Source organism: Mus caroli, chromosome 18, assembly GCF_900094665.2.
Source record: "Mus caroli chromosome 18, CAROLI_EIJ_v1.1, whole genome shotgun sequence".
NCBI lineage: Eukaryota > Metazoa > Chordata > Mammalia > Rodentia > Muridae > Mus > Mus caroli.
Window position 1 is genome coordinate 21,443,517 of NC_034587.1, and position 12,633 is coordinate 21,456,149.

Sequence of the window (12,633 nt, forward strand, 5' to 3'; positions counted from 1 at the left end):
ATCCTCTCACAGAAGAGTCTTGAAAGAGAATCAGAGATGATAAGCAACGTGTGGAGGGGGATTTCATCAAAGAGAGGGACACTGTGGATGGAAGACATTGCAGCAAGCTGTGGCTGCAGTGCATGGTCTAGAAGAGAGGGACAACTCAGCCACACAGAAGGGACAGGAAGAACTGGGGAGCAGAGGGCTGGGAGAGAAGGGAAGAGATGGTCACTTGGCCACTGACATGGGAGACTCAAAGCCCTCTGGGAATTGGAACGTTGGGCCCACTTCCTCATACTTTGGAAGACTCTGAGGAGGACACATGGGCAAAGTTAAACTGACAACACCGAACTTCAGAGGAAAAATAAAAGGATATACAAAACTGGAAGTTGGGACCTTTAAGACAGAGGATGACTGAAATGCCTTCCCTGCAGGGAGTACAGGAGACGCTGTGCACAGGGAGCTGCATCTTTAGTACATTCGAATTGCCAGTCCTTTAACCGTGAGACTTAGCACCATCTTATGCAAAACCAGTCAGCTTAGCTATGTTTCTCATCACTGTAGGCGCAGGGCAGCTGTGCCTGAGAAACACATGCTGTCTCCTCAGAGAAAGCCTATCCCTGATCACCCAGGCCTGAGGTACCCACAGAATGAGGATGCACAACTGCCAGAAGACACGTGTTGAAGGGATGGATGGACACGTCTCCAGAAGACTTGCGTTTGGTTCAAGTTCATCTCTGATGACTTGATTGGCAGCTTCCAAACACATTTATGAAGAACTCAGCACTGGGCACTGCTCACAGCCACAGAGGTGCTCCTCAGAGGCAGGTGGAGGCCACAAGAAGACACAGCACCTGCTTCTTGTGGCTGTCCATTTTTTGTTGTTATAACAAAATATCTGAGGCTGGGTAATATATAAAGAAAAGAGGATTGTTTAGCTCAGTTTTAGAGATCAAGGGCATAGTGTCAGCGGGTGGTATCTGGGGTGACAACTTCCTAGTGAATGGCATCATGGTAGAAGTGTGTGCAAGAGTAGAAGGTCATGTGATGGGACAGGAAGCCAGGGATAATTAGGACAGGCCAGCCATCATATTCATCCACAACCTCCTTAAGATGCTCAGCCCCGGCTTCCATGTTGTTAAAGTGTATATGGGAGGGGGAGGAATTGACTTACTCAACTCCCAGTAGGCTCCACCTCTTAAGGGTATCACAGCATCTTAACATAGCAACACTGGGGATGAAGCTTCTGACATAGCAGCCCCATGGATACACTCTTACCTTCCCTGGACCATATGCCCATCCAGCCGAACTTTCCCTCTTCACTTTTTATTCATCCAAATTCCTATTTTCTCACTTAACTTCCACTCTGTGTCTGCTTGGCTGTGCTCCTGACTGTCTCGGGGTCTCTGCATTTCAGGAGGATCTGCCTCTTGGATTGCAGGGCCACGCAGGTGACACGCACATCAGCATGGTCTTCTGTGAAAACTTCCAGGAGTTGGTATAGGTTCCCTCTGAAAGCCCCTGAGCCCCCGAGTCCTCCAAAAGAACAGGGGGAGTCTTGGCTGCACATTTTACCAACTGTTTCCACCTCTGTGGATCCAGCGCTGTGGCTGTCTCTAACAGCAGCAGCCTCCTCCATGGCCTGTGGACAGTAGCTGGCAGACTCTCTAAGTTTCCGGATGGGGTTTAGGTAAACCCCTCTCCTTTAAGGCTGCCTGTCTGCAGCCCTCCAGCTCCTGGCCTCCCTTGGCTTTTCTCTCCTGCTCTCGTGGCCATTCTTCTCTCTCCAGCCTGCTCATCCTTTATTCCTTGGCTCCGCATCCCTCTTCAACACAAATCTTTCCTGTGTGACCTGAGCAGCTGGGGGCTGAGACTCAAGTCCTTCCTCCTCCTGTCCTCTGGGCACCTTGGGGAAGCATGCTGGGCACCGCTGTACCATTTAGTGTCTTCCTCTGCTGTGAGATTAAATGGCTAATGCAGAGTGAGGTGTTTATTAGCACATTTGTAGCTAGCTCTTCCCGTGGCCAATGAGCCATGCCATCCGCTGCAATGCCTCTGGGAAACTTTGGGTCTGGGCCCTTTCCAGCTGCCTTCAATCTTGTTGTGTGTGACTCAGGGAAGCTGTTTTATTGCCAGGAACCTGCCTCTCTTCTCTTCCACACTGCCATCCAAGTTCAAGATCACTGGGGCTATTGACTCTGAATAACAAACTTGTTTTCTACTACTTATTTGTACCCAGTTCTTATTTCTCTGACTGTAGAGTGTCTGAACTCCTATTGGCACTTCCTTGCTCCTGTGTGTCCCCAGACCTACTTGGTTCTCTGTCACACACACACACACACACACACACACACACACACACACACTCATCCTAGAAGCAGCAAGTGCATCTCCATTTGTAGGCACAAAACCCTTGTGTCCTCCTAGGAACTCATTTCCATCTCCAGCCCTAATTCTTTGCCCTTTTAGACCCAGCTATTATTGCTTCTAATTTGCATTGAATGGCCCCTTAGCAACCATCACACAGTGCTTTGGATACCAGCTCACTTCCAATGCTGCTGGATTCACCAGAATCGAAACTCTTCCAGAGTACAATTTAACATGTGATAAACTGAGACTCAAGCAGCTCTCATTGTATCCAGATGCACGCATGCCCTCTACCAAATAATGGCACAGAACCAAGCTGCTCCGAAGGCACATCTGGAGTGCAGCATATTGTTCGTTGGCCATTAAAGGAAGAAAACAAAATCTGAACAGTTTACTGCCCGTGAAATGCTATCAAGTCCTATTAGACACTTTCGAGCTACTACTTCTGGCAGAATGGACTTGGAGTTGGGGACTTCAGACAGACGAGCAGTGGGTGCATGAAAATAGCCAGAGAAATGTAGACCAAAGCCACATAAGATCCTTCTCTCTCCGGTAAAGTGGTTATTATATAAATAAGTACATAAAATGACAGGTGCTGGAGAGAATGAGAAGAAAGGGGAGCTCCGGGTGTTGATAGGCATGTGAATTCGTACAGCCATTGTGGACAGCGGTATGAAGAGCCTTTCCAATTTTGTAAAAAGAACCAAAGCTGATGTTGTAATGCACACTTTAATCTTAGTTCTCAGAAGGTAGAAGCAGGAGGATTTCTGTGGGTTTGAGGCTACCCTGGTCTGAATAGCAAGTTCCAAGCCGGCCAGAGATTCATAGTGAGACTGTCTAAAAAAGCAAAACAAACAAACAAACAAAATCAACAAGCCAGGCATGGTGGAGCACACCTTTAATCCCAGCTCTTGGGAGGCAGAGGCAAGCAGATCTCTGAGTTAAAAGCCAGCCTGCTTTACAGAGTGAGCCCAGGACAGCCAGGGTTCTGTTACAAAGAGAAACCCTGTCTCAAAAACAAAAATCAACAAACAAACAAAAAACATAGAGCAACAATCCCACTGCTGGGTATATATGACAGGTAAATAACGTTCATATTCTGAGAGACATCAGTGCCCTGCTCCTGGATACACTGTTTACATCTATAAAATGGACGCAAATGGGCTGGGGATGTAGCCCAGTCAATAGAGTGCTTGCCTACTGGTGTGCATAAAGCCCTTGGTTTGATTGCCAGTACTGCATGAAGGTAGGGGAGATGGGAAATGCCTGTAATTGGCTCTCAGTGGATGGAGGCTGGAGAATCCAAAATTCAAGGTTATCCTTGACTAAGCAGTTTGAGGACAACCTGGACTACAAAAGAATCCCTGTTGTGCTTGGAGTTGAGGAGTCAGAGACAGATAGAGACACAGGGAGAGAAAGAGATTGAGAGATGGAGAAAGGATAAGGAAGAAAAAGAAAGAAAAAGAAAGGAGGGACGGAGGGAGGGAAACAACTTATGTGTCTACCAGCCTATAAATGGTTAGTGAAATATTGTACAGAGAACAAGAGCGTGCTCTTCAGCCAGAATCATCACAGAACAGAATCCTGACATTTGAAACAACCTTTGAAGGAACCAGATAGCATTCAAGCCAGACATGGAAACACAAATACCACAGAACCACAGTCATTTGTCCATGATGTCACTGGAGGCTGGGAGAGCAGGTGGGAGAAGGCATGGGTTGAGGTTGTCCCGTGAGTCGTATGGGGCAGCTGCACAGAACAGCTTCTCGTGCTTACTGAGCAATAGGGCGACTGTAGATAATAAGACATTGCATATCCCAAGGAGGTATGTTTGAGGCGACAGATGTGTGGGACCAGGTTAAAGCAGTAGTGGATGCTGAAGTGTCTGTCACATGGAGTGCTTCAAACATAGATGCTTACACTTTAGAGCATCAGTTAGAAGTGATTCTCATTTAAATTTTGAAACGAATAAAGGAAAAAGTTTAAACTATATGTAATATTAAAGGAAACAGATAATTTATAATATCCTTTTTAAAAGCTGGTCAGTGGTGGTGCACACCTTTAATCCCAGCACTCAGGAGGCAGAGACAAGTGGATCTCTGAGTTTGAGGTCAGCTTAATCTACAGAGTGAGTTCCAAGGCAGCCAGGGCTACACAGAGAAACACTGTCTCAAACAACAACATCCATAGCTTTTTTTTAAAAATCACATTTTGCTAGATTCCGCCTTTCCCAGAACAGATCTAAACACTGCTGTGCTGGCAGACTAGTTTCCTGGGAGAAAAAAGCGTGAAGCTCTAACTCTTAGTGTTTCGTGCATTCTGTGGTATGAATGATCCCACCGTGATGGTTTCCAGCCATGGACTATGTGAGAAGAACCCATATTAACAAAGGTTCTGCAGGTTTCTGACAGCCAAGAAAGCAGACAGCAACCACAGCAAGATGATGTGTAAGGATGGGAGACAAAAGAAAGCAGCAAACAGAGAGGTTAAAAATGGCACCCAGAGGGCTGGGGGTGGGGTAGCTCAGCTGGCAGAACGTTTAACTCTCAAACTTGGGGATCTGAGCTGAACACCCAGAACCCATGGGGAAATGGCTAGATCTGGTGGCATGCAGGTTGCTGGCCAACCTGCCTGTGCCACTGCGTGAACTCCAGGCCGGTGAGAAATCTTGTCTCAAAAATAAACCGTGGAGCCACCAAGATGACTCAGCAGGTGAAAGCACTGCTGCCCAAGCCTGGTGACCTGAGTTTGTCCCCTGGAACCCACATAAAGGTGGAAGGAGAGGACCAACTCCACAGCGTGGTCCTGTGACACCACACATAAATAATAAATTACATAGTCCAAGGCCCTACCAAGTCTAGGGTGAGACTTGATTTTTTATTTTTTTTTAAAGTAGACAGAAACTGAGGAATAACACTTGGGGTTGTTTTCTGACCTTCGAACATGCACACTCACATATACATACATTCTCACATGTACACGCACATGCACACGCAGAGTGAATGGACCCAGGCATTAGTATATACAAACATTCATTGCCAGGCAAGGTGGCACTCTCTGGTAATCCCTGCAGTCTGGATGCTGAGGCAGGAGGATGGAGTACTAAGCCTGACTGTAATAGAAATGCCATGGAGCCCAAGATACGTTTGAATCATCGAATTTGGCTTTAAGGCTCCCCAGCACTGCAAGGAGCCTTACCTGGTCCACCATGTTCTAAAGATAAAAAGTCACATGCTGAGAAGTGCCACTTTCCTCTTCTACAAGTAGGTCATGTTCCTCCACCTCCCCTGGAGCCTGGAAGCAGCAACTGTGCCCTTCACTCAGCACTCGCTCACATCAGCATCAGCCTAGTGCACTGACCTTGGAACTGAAAAGGCCAGCCACAAGCCAGGGATGCAGGGATGCAGGAGTGAGGGACTCAGTGCTCCGGATTCCTGCTTTGCTCTGCTTGGCAGAGCTGGGATGGATGCCATGGCACAGCCTCTGAGGAGTTGCCTATGCCTGCACCAAGGACCAGACCTGGCAAGTTTGAAATTGCTCTCTCCTGAAGCACAGATGCTGGATGTAAGACCTCCTTATTCTGGTGAAATTGTGTGAGAAACTCGTACTTTAAAAATAAGCTTTTCTAAATGGACAAGATGACTTATGTGTATAATCCCAACACTTGAGAAACTGAGACAGAAAGATTTCTACAGATTAAAGGCTAGCCAGACTACAAAGTAAGTACCAGGCACCAGTACTTCACAGTAAGACTGTTTCAAAACAAAACAGACATGTACACACACGCACCCCAGGCTGTGTCCTGCTTTAAGCTATTCCATATTGTATACAGAGTGTATGAAAAAGTGTTTCTTCAAGCTGTTTTTCAGACTTCATTGTGCAAGCAGTTTCTGACTCTGTTTTGAGTCTGGAAAATGTCTCTGCACCTGGGTAGACATGAATGACATTGTCTGTCTGGCACCATCCACTGATAATGACTTATTCCTGGGAATACCCCACAAGTTTATTGCATGAACTGAGACTGTAGGAGCACATAGGTACATTAATATTATATCAGAAAAAAAAAAAAGCCTAAGAACCCACCAGAAAGGTGTAACGCCTGCCCCCATGAAGTGGTGGACAGCTACCGCTAAGATGGCACCAGCTCCCACTGAGCTTTGTCTGAGCACACAATATCAAGGACCAATAGGCAGAGAATCTCCAGCTGTCCCAGGGGCTTCAGCTGGATTTGGTCCGTACTGCTGCCGTGACCACCTGACATCTACCTTTCTTCATGGTCACCCATCTAGCCCCGAGTCATCTACCCATATGCTTCCACTCAGTCCTGCCTGTTCGCCTCTGTGCTGTGCTCCATTCTGCAGCTTTTCTCTCAGACCTGTGGCTCACAGTGGCCTGACTCCAGCTCCCTCTCCAGCTGCTTGTTATTTTCCCTCTCACCAAGATGCCACTACCTTTCAGTGGTCAGCCTTCCTCACCTTGGGCCTTGGGACCCTCGAACTCTGCTGTGGCCTCTCCGTCCTTTACAGTTCTTCTGTGATACACACATGTATATATGGAGACATATCCACCCCTTTACAGGTATTCTGTAATCCACACATGTATATATGGAGACATATCCACAACTTTACAGCTCTTCTGTGATCTGCACATTATATATGGAGACATATCAATCCCTTTGCCGCTCTCCTGTGATCTACACTGCAGAGACATATCCACTGTGTGATCTGTAATGTGCGACCTGAGTTACTGTGTTCATCTCAGTCAGAGCTACCAAGGAAAGCAGGTATCTGCGGAAACACACACACACACACATGTTCTAATGTGTGGCTGACAAGCACACACACGGCAATAAGGTTTTTGTTACAGTGTGATATACATACAGGAAAGTTCAGAAATCATGACAAAAAAGAGCCAGGACACCCACATCCCCCTCCCCAGCCCCCACTCTCACTTCACTGAGCATGACCTGTCCCCAGTGGCCTCCTTACGTTTTCCAGTCACTTCACAGTCACTGACACCTTTGACTAACAGGGTAACGGATTAATGAAAACATATAGTGAGTGTGGAAGGAAAAGGCCATTAATACTAAACCAGAAAATGGAGCAGGTACCTGTTACAGAATTTTTAGAAGCTTGGTCCAGAAATCTCCAATTGCTAGTCTATGTCCACTGTCACCTGACTCCACAGAGTAACAGCCCCACACCCCAGGACCCACTAAGGCTGAACTTCGATCAACCAGGACTGCTCATATTTACACGGCTCTTATTTGCATGGTAGATTGCAGACCTGGAAATGCACAGCAGCTCACACTAACTTCATAGAAATGAACACTAGCCAGTTTTGTCTCCCTTCACAAGGCACAAGTTACATGTCAGGAAACCGAACAGAAATGGAGACACCACTCCCACTCACTTCCCTGTAATCCGTTACCCTAAGCCTCAGGTAAAATTACTACCCAGTCTGCTGTCTTCCTATAGTCCAGTCCATAAACTGTTCTTAGTCTGTTCCAGAGGGTGGTTTCACTCCCTGCCCACCGACCCTGTCCCCACTGCTGCTAACCCACTGCAGTAAATAGTGTGCTGGGTTTCTCCTACTCTTGCTTGGGAGAGTCATCTACAGCGTGACACATGGGTCCTGATTATCCAGGACCATTGTTTTGCTGTTTAAATATATCCCAGTGTATCTAAAAATTTTGCTTTTCTGCGAAAGCTTTTATTACCATTTGTCTTAGTTAGGGTTTTACTGCTGTGAAGAGACACCATGACCAAGGCAACTCTTATAAGGACAGCATTTAATTGGGGCTGGCTTACAGGTTCAAAGGGTCAGTCCATTATTATCATGGTGGGAAGCACGGTAGCATCCAGGCAAGCATGGCTCCAGAGGAACTAAGGGCTCTACATCTTGCTCCAAGGGCAAAGAGGAGAAGACCGAAGACTCTCAGGCAGCTACAAGGAGGGTCTCAAAGCCTACCCCCACAGTGACACACCTACTCCAACAATGACACTCCTCCTGATAGTGCCACTCCCTGGGCCAAGCATATTCGAACCACCACATCGTTTCAGCACACGTTTAGGCTGTGTGTGTGTGTGTGTGTGTGTGTGTGTACCACACAGCTTTGCTTTATTAGATGTTGCTATAACGTTTGTTCAGAGTAATTGTACTGAAATGTGACAACTTATTTATTCAGTTAAACAAAACTCTTTTAAAGTGTAATGATCCATGCTGAAGAAGTCATGGCAGGTCTGATGCTTTAGTGTTCGGCTCTTAGCAGCTCTCTGTAATCTAATGTCACAGAGCTCTGTGCAATAGAGAGACCTGCTAATTCAACATGAAGATCTTAGGTTATCAGTCCAAAATGTAGAGGAGTAAATACTCATTCGTTCACTATGCAAACTGGAATACGCCACCCAGGCTGTGAGTGACCACGACGGGGCTTGTTTTTCATTATCAGCATTTCTATTACATAAGGAGCAGGAATAGATGCTCTCCTCTAGACTATGGTTCAGTGCTCTGTTGCAGGGAGTAGTCAACACATAGAGATTAGAGAAAGCCTGGCTTACAGAAGGGCAAAAGAGGAAATCAGCGTATGCTATCTGCAAATGACAGGAGCTCACGCCTGCAAAAATCTGGTGAATCAAAGTGACTAACTCTACAAAGCGTCAAAGCAAAAGAATGTAATGTAAACCTTTCAAAGCAATGGCCTTCATGCATCAGAAGACTCAAGGCAAGAGCAAATCCCACCCATAGACAGCAGTAAGAAACAAAGGGAAATGTGCAGGCCTAGGTGGTTAGAAACATCTGAACCTAAATGAGAAAGTCAAAGCTCCTGATGGCAGGCAGGAAGGAGACTGGGACAGAGGGGACTGCGCCTTGACTCTAAGTAGGAAACGCCACATCCGAAGATGTCAGTTCTCATCTAACTAATGGACAAGGATAATGAAAGGCCAGCTATGGTGGTTTGAAGGAGAATGTCCCCATGGGTGCACGTGTTAGACTGCTTGTTCCCAGTTAGTGGAACTGTTTCAGAAGAATTAGGAGGTGTGGCCTCTTTGGAGGAGGTGTGGCACTGGGAGTGGCTTTGTGGCTTCAAAATCCCACCCAGGCTCAGGGTCTCTCTCTGCCTGCTGCCTGAATATCAGGGTGTAGCTCTCAGCTACCTCTCCAATGCCATGCCTGCTGGCCTGTAGCCAGGCTCCCTATCATGATGATAATGGACTAACCCTCTGAAACTGTTAGCAAACCCCCAATTAAATGTTTTCTATAAGTTGCTTTGGTGGTGGTATCTCTTCACAATAATTGATGAGTAGTAACTAAGATACCAACCAAATAACAATGAGCATTTTCATCACACAGAAGGTGATCAGTCATCAGCGGACACAAAGTGTATGACTATAGTTACAGAGAAGTCAAAGGAGGAGGGGGGGTTGGAGGAGGAGGAGCTAATAATGACAGAAATGTCAGTGACTGCTTAAGCAGGGACAAAGGTGGAAGGAAGAAGTGATAATGGTGATAATGCGTAGATAGCTTCATTTAAGAGGGACAAATTACTCTAAGATTAGATAGCAGTGGTTGCTTCAATAGCCTGTGAATATACTAAGAACTATTAATTTGGATATTTTAAGTAGCTGATACATATACACACCACACAGTAGTACGTGTGTGTGTGTGTGTGTGTGTGTGTTATAACCCCAATAAAAACCACTTATATTTTATGTAGAAAAACAGCCATACATGATTTGGAAAGTAATTAAAAAAAAAAAAGGTCAAGGCAGGGCTAACCATATGATATACTAAAACATGCGCCCTGCATTTAAAATATTAAGGTGCTTGGGCTTGAGGGCTGGCTCACAGTAGGAACACCGGCTGTTCTTGCAGGGGACCTGATTTTGGTTCCCAGAACTCTCAGAGCTCACAAGTGTCTCTAACTCCAGTTCCAAAAGATCCACTGCTCTTCTGACTTCTAAAGGCATCAGGTACACACGTGTTGCACAGACATATGTGCAGACATGAAATGAAATAATTTTAAAGACATCCACACATATTAAAATGAAATAAATTTTTAAGAATGATGTCCCTGCTGGGTGGTGATGGTGCACATGGCAGGTAGAAACAGACAGGTCTCTGTGAGTTCAAGGCCAGCCTGCTCTGTAGAGCTAGTTCCATGACAGCCAGAGCTACACAGAGAAACGCTATCACAAACAAAACAAAACAAAACAAAACAAAACAAAACAAAACAAAACAAAACAAAAAACTAAGAGAGATTCTTCTATGCCTGGCAAAAGAGAGAGCGGTAGAGATATCCAAGAAATACGTGGCCCAGCCCCCACTCACTAAGCCTGGGAGAACTGTGAGCCCAGCACAGTGTTAGGCTCCAGGAGAGGAGAATAGTGTATGCCCTGTAGGAAGGGCCTTCTGGATGCCTGTCCTTAGGGCTGCCACTAACCCACAATGCATACAGACATGAATTATAATGAGGACTCTCTCTCGCATAGATCCAGACCTCTATTAAGGTATACAACTTGGGTGAAAAGCCTTGCCTGGACTTACCCCCACTTCCCCCCACACTCCCAAGCCTTTGTGCAAAGCGGAAACTATGCAGCTGCCCTCATGGGTTCTGCATTGCCTGGGTTTACAGGCCTGCCCTTTCTTCATTGGTCAGTGAGGCCTAAACCCAAAACAAGGGCTCAGAACAGCTGCCTGTATGCCCAGAGTCTCAAACCCCACCATGTTCACTGCTCACAAGTCAGAGCTTCTGCCCCACACCCTGGCCAACAGGCTGAGCCCAAGAACTGGAGCCTCCACTGAGTTTCTGTATATGCCCCAGGCGGATGAACCCAGGGCTCCCTGGCCAAGCAGGGTAGACAAGCTAAGGAGACACAGGGAGGTAAAGAAACCCCTCACCCTAGAACCTGGCTGGGATCAGAAACTTTGCCAAGCTGTGAGCTCGAACAGCCTGGAGCCAGCATCCCCTGTGCCAAGCCTGTTTTAAGATGTTTAAAGCAACAAATGAGCCACACTAGCTTAGGCCCAGGATGGTTGTGACCTTAGCACTCCGAACCCAAGCATGCACTTCAAAGAACCACTTTACAAAAAGAAACCCTTAAAGGAGTCAGAATGCTAACTCATATAGATCTACTTGCTTTTTAAACTTAACTTAAAATTTAAGCTTTGCATAATCTTTCAATCATTTTACAAATTACATTCTTTTGAGTAACATGGCTTAAAAGCCAAATAATTGCTTCTAAAAAGCCCACAGCCAAGCCCTGGATGTACACTGTCCTTTCCTTAACGCTTTCTCTCTCTCTGTATTTATCTCCCCACCTCTTTGCACCTCTCCCCCCCCCCGCGCACCCCCCCCCCCGTCTCTTCTCTTCTCTATCCCATATATCCATCAGAAATAAGTTTTTCTCTACCTAATAAACCCACTAACTTGGATCACCCTTGTTTATTTGGAAATTCATTTCTAGTGTAGTCTAGCATGCAGCTTTACCTGATGGACGGTGGGATCCTGTGGCTGTGGCCCCAGCAGTGCTGGGCTGTGTCACCCTGAAGCTGATGACAAGATAATCCTCAGAGCCCAGAATCCTTTGAGGTTCATCCCTGTATCTGAGCTGCTTCTCTAGTCCCAACCTACCCTTGGTAGCCTTGTGCCCTGTTTTTCCTCCCCAGAGCACCCTTCCACCGAGCTCACTGCCTCTCACTCCCCACCCCAACCCTGGCTCATCCCCCCCACTCCCCACCCCAACCCCAGACAAATGGACCACATTCATTGATGGGCAGAAGTGTCCAAGCTTGGTGGCCTCACTTACCTTGTGCTGTCACCAAAAGTACACTGGGTCCAAAAAAACGCAGCAGTGGCACCAACAGGAAGATGTGCTAATCAGTCAGCAGGAATTCCTGAGAAAGTGCTACCTCCTGATGCTGCCAGCATCCGCCCAGTGCTGAAACAGCCTGAGCCACCTTGGCCTGGTTTTCCTTATTAGGAAAATCACCAAACTCTCAACTCTGGGGTGATGGAGGCACTGTGTCCTCACAGCAGTGGGCAGGCTCTCAGGTGTCTCCTCACTGGCCAGCACATCCATTCTTCCTTGCTGGATACTTCTCAGGACTTGGGTATTGGAGCCCATGGCCAAAGCTTTGGTCTGCAAAGAGAACTCAGAAAGCATACCCTGCAGACTTCATGGGTGGTGGGGTGGAGTGCTCCCCTTCTCTCCAGCAGGGACAGGGTGGTGGGGTGGAGTGCCCCCTTCTCTCCAGCAGAGACAGGGTGGTGGGGTGGAGTGC